At 37.5% G+C, this 4944-nt stretch overlaps 1 pseudogene; it reads left to right on the top strand.

Moving 5' to 3' along the window:
* The first annotated feature begins 491 nt into the window (after nt 1–491).
* LOC143689900 (small ribosomal subunit protein eS12 pseudogene) lies at nt 492–1012 on the top strand (annotated as a pseudogene).
* Nucleotides 1013–4944: the final 3932 nt, after the last annotated feature.

Genomic DNA, 4944 nt, shown 5'->3' with positions numbered 1-4944 from the left:
TATTTTTATATGGCTTTTGAGCTAAGAATTGTTTTACATTTTTAAGTGGTTGAAAGAAATCAAATGAAGAATAATATTTGTGACACATGACTATTACAGTATATGAAATTTGAATTTCAGTGTCTATAAATAAAGTTCTATTGGAACCCAGCTATGCTTATTTGTTTACATATTGTCTATGCCTGCTTTCGCACTAGAATAGCAGTTAAGTATTTGCGGCAGAAATCACACGGCCCGCAGAGCCCAAGGCATTTATTTGTCTGCTCCTTTACAGAAAAAAGTTTGCCAAACCCTGACCCATATGTGGCATGCATGTGCAAGTGCAGAGAAAGACATCGGGGTAACCTATTAAGTCCCTAAGAAAAAAAAGGCATGCACTATTAGGCAGATGAACCAGCAGTTAAACATTATCAGAAAAAAATCAGCCCACAGAGATGACTTTTCACAAAACACAGCTTTTAAAGAAGTTCCAATTTTCTAATCAAAACAAAGAGCTTTTTCCCTGCCGCCGCCGGGTCGTGCGGAGGCGGAGGCCTAGGTGCTCTCAAAATTCCGCTCCACCCGTAATCCCACTGCCATGGCCGAGGAAGGCATTGTTGCTGGAGGTGTAATGGACGTGAACACTGCTTTACAAGAGGTGCTGAAGACTGCCCTCATCCACGATGGCCTCGCACGTGGAATCCGCGAAGCTGCCAAAGCTTTAGACAAGCGCCAAGCCCATCTTTGTGTGCTCGCATCCAACTGTGATGAACCTATGTACGTCAAGTTGGTGGAGGCCCTTTGTGCAGAGCACCAAATCAACCTAATTAAGGTTGACAACAACAAGAAACTAGGGGAGTGGGTAGGCCTCTGTAAAATCGATAGAGAGGGGAAACCCCGTAAAGTTGTTGGCTGCAGTTGTGTCGTTGTTAAGGATTATGGCAAAGAATCTCAGGCCAAAGATGTCATCGAAGAGTATTTCAAATGCAAGAAATGAACAAATAAAAAAACTTGGCTCTCGTTAAAAAAAAAAAAAAAACAACAAAGAGCTAAAAATTAGACTTCTGCTGCTGACCAAGCATTAGAACCTACTTTTAAGAATTTTTATTTTGGTTATCTCTCTTGAGCCTGCTCACATTTCCATGGCTGTAAAGATATGTGCTTTTTAAGAATGCATTTTACACTTGCCATTTTCAAGTGCAATGGCTTGACACTTCCAAAGTCAGACACAAATTCATACTTGAATAGCACCTGATCTTTCTGCCAAGCACTGGAACTTGGAGTCAAGGACAAGCTCAGAATGAGACTGAGTTTTTGGAGGTTGAGTCTGCCCTGAATTCATGTCCTCCGAGACTAACAAATGACATAAATGCAAGCAAAAGGAAGAAATGCTTTTCAGTATCAGTTTTATTTGTTGATGAAAGTTCACAATGTTAATTTTCCTGTGTTATTTTTTAATATTAAAAAAATCGGTGGGCTGAACATTCTAGAGTCTTTGGGAGTATTATGATGTACCCACATTGGCTGGCAGACTGTCCAGGGCAATCTCTAAGAAAAGACAGTAAGCGTTAGGGATTCTTTCAAGTTTTCATTGTAGAGGTTGCCATTATGAAAAGCCCAAAGCTTCCCCTGAGGAAGGTTCAGTAGAAGTTGTTCACTAACTCAGGCTCTCAACCACTCAGAAGACACACACATACTCACACTCACACACATGTCTAAACTTTCTTTTCAAACATGAAAAGCATGCTTTGTGGCTCTTCTATAAAAAATGGACAGTAGCTACACCCTGTTGTTCTAGGAAATAAATTTTTTTTGTGGAAAAAGTCAGAAAGCTAAATGAAGCACATTTTTCTCTGACCCACTAAAAAGCTGTTGGCCAAATATTTTGCTCTCTGCGTCAAGGAACTTGTGGTATTTGTATCAAGGAAATGTACTGATTTGAGTCGTTGCATCCTTACCTGTTCCTCATATATTAGTGGAGAAAAATATTGTACTTAAATCTGTCTAAGGTAAGTATGAAGATATATGTACATGCGCCCTAAAGGCATACATTTCTTTAGGGATGGTAACACATCTTTGTAAAATCTGAAAATTCTGTGCAGTTATGACATCTGTTAGGCCTGGTGAATGATGTTTGAGATCCAGAAGTAGCAGAGGGAGAAAGATACCCAGAGCATGTTGTCTTACCTCACGTGGGAGAGGGGATGCTCCACCGGGTGGGAATGCACTGTCCTCTTCTTCCTGCTCCTAATGCTACTTTTCAAGGTAAAAATAAAAACCTCTTTTTTTGTTTGTTTTGAGCCGATAATCTCAAAAGATTGCAATCACAGGGATTACAGCTCTCCTTTACCTCCTTGTGCACTCTGTTTCATCTATGAAGTTAGGGAGTGGATGGAGAGGAATTAGTGTTCTCCTGTCCTCCACCAAGCTTCTCTCCAGTCATGCCAAAGACAGATTTTGTGTTTGTTTCTTTCTTTCTTTAGATAATAGTAAGACCTTTTATTCTAGGTAGACAGCTTCAGAGACAACGGATTGTTGTCAAAATGCGGAGATCATCCCTGTCCTAATGACCATTTCTCTGCTAGGAGTACATGTTTAAAAACAACAACAACAAACTAAAACACATGAATTACAGTCGAATCTTGAAGACATCATGTTGGGTGAAATAAGCCAGACATTAAAGGATAAATATTGTATGATTTTCATTGATAGGAAGTAGTTAGAAAATGCAACTTTACAGAGTCAGAAACAAGAATGCAGTTGCCAAGGGCGGGGCTGAGGTTAGGGGTGGGGAGTGAATGGTGACTTGGTATGGAGTTTCTGTTTGGACGGATGGAAAAGTTTTGGTCATGGATGGTGATGATGGTGGCATAACTTTGCGAATGTAATTAACACCACTAATTATATGTTTGAAAGTGCTTAAAATGGGAAAGTTTAGGTTGTATTTATGTTCCAGAATAAAAATGTTTTAAAAAGCATAGATCTGTAGAACTCAAACGTGAACTCGAATGTAAACTATGGACTACAGCTAATGATATAATTATAGTAATATTGTTTCATCAATTGTAGCAATTACCATTCTAATGCAAAGTGTTAATAATAGAGGGGAGGTATATTGGAATTCTGAATTTTCTGCATGATTTTACTGTAAACCTACAACTTCTGTAATGAAAAAATACACGAATTAAGCTTTCCTCCTTTTCAGTACTTATAACTTTTTGAGACTAACTGTATTATTTTTGAAGTGATAATATATGCTTATTGTAAAAACTTCAAACAGTAGAGGAAATTAAAAAAGAATAAAGGAAAACTCATTAGATATTTCACCACCCAAAGATAGCCATGTTGATAATTTTATTTCCTTTTTGTCAAGTACATCAAACTGTAATTATTCTTTTTACTTGCTTTCTTGTCTGTCTTATCCACTAGACTGATATTCATGAAAGCAAAGGTGAAATGTCTGTGGTTTGCCTATCTGTCTAATCATACCTCTATACATGTATACACGGAGATAGACAGAGAGCTATAGAATGGAAGATCCAGGGGAATCAATCTTTCAGTATGTTTTGTGTCACTTATATCTTCCAATTGTCTAAAACTAGGGTGGGCAATTAACAGCCATGAGCCAACTCTGTCCAGCAACCTCTTTTATGTAAATGAAGTTTGCTGGAACTGTCACAGCCTTTTATTTATGTATCCCTTGTGGGTGCTTTCAGACTACATTGGCAGAGTTGAGTAGTTGGGGTATAGACTGTATGGCCTGAAAAACTTAAAATACTTCCTAGGTGGACTTTTATAGATAAAGTTTGCTAACCCCTGATATTAGAACAATGCCTGTTAGTAAGTGTTCAGTGAGTTTTTGTTGATGAATGAATTTTATGTGAATTGTATATGCTGAAGATGTTCCTTATTTAAGTTTTACGAATTCTAGTCAATCTATATAGATTTACACAATTATTTTGAGTAGTTGAGTCATATTTTATTTGCATACCATAATATATTTGACTAGTTGCCTTTTATTGTACATTAGGATTCGCTCTTTCTCTCTTTGCTGTTGTAAAAACATGCATCTTTTCCTAAGAGTGCAATTATCTCAGGGTAAATTTACAGAAGTGAGATTTCTGGGTCAAAGGACATTCACATTTTTATATTTTGGCACCTAGAAAGATAGTACTTATTTACACTTTTAACAAAACAATTCCCCATAACCATATTGATACTTTATTAGGATCAGGATTTTTTATCTAGGCAAGACACATACATGGGCAAAAAAACAAAAAACAAAAAATGCAGTTGGCAATTAGACTTCCTCCAAGCTTCTTTTGGTAATAAAACTGACTTGTCCTGCTACAATGATGGTAGATATAAATTGTTTTTACTTGTCAAATTAAAAGCATAGTGGTGCTCTTGATTACATTTACATTTCTCGCTAATTCCCTGAGCTCCAGAACACAGGGGAAAGAATCATTATGATAACGAAGGCAGCTATTTTTAAACAAATGTATGCATATACATTTTGGGAATAGAAATGTTACATTCTTCTTTAGAGAGTGAAAAATGCCTACCTATAATCCATTTGTTCAAGACAAAATTTAATATCTACAATGAAATGTAACTAAAAAAATTTTTTTAAAGGCTCATTTCACCTTTTGCAAAGAATGAGATGGCAATTCAATTTCTGGGCTCTTCGATGGCAGGCTAAAGGTGTGTACTGACAGTGATATATTTGGAAATTACCCTGATTCAGGAGTTCATGCAGACCGGAGCCAGGTTGCCTGCCTTTTGCCACAAAGAGCTTCCTCATTAGTCTTGTTTGGAGATGTATAAAATGCCTCACTATACAGGGAGGTGGAGTGAGGGGTGAGGGGAGAGAAACCATTCTGTCCTCATCAGCTTTTTTGAAAAGCCAGCTGGAAACTGAAATCGAGCTCCATTAGGAGTGTACTGTGAGGGCATGGAGGGCTA

Source organism: Tamandua tetradactyla, chromosome 7 (assembly GCF_023851605.1).
Source record: "Tamandua tetradactyla isolate mTamTet1 chromosome 7, mTamTet1.pri, whole genome shotgun sequence".
Lineage (NCBI taxonomy): Eukaryota > Metazoa > Chordata > Mammalia > Pilosa > Myrmecophagidae > Tamandua > Tamandua tetradactyla.
Note: the sequence above shows the minus strand (reverse complement) of the source record. Positions and strands in the feature narration are given on the sequence as shown.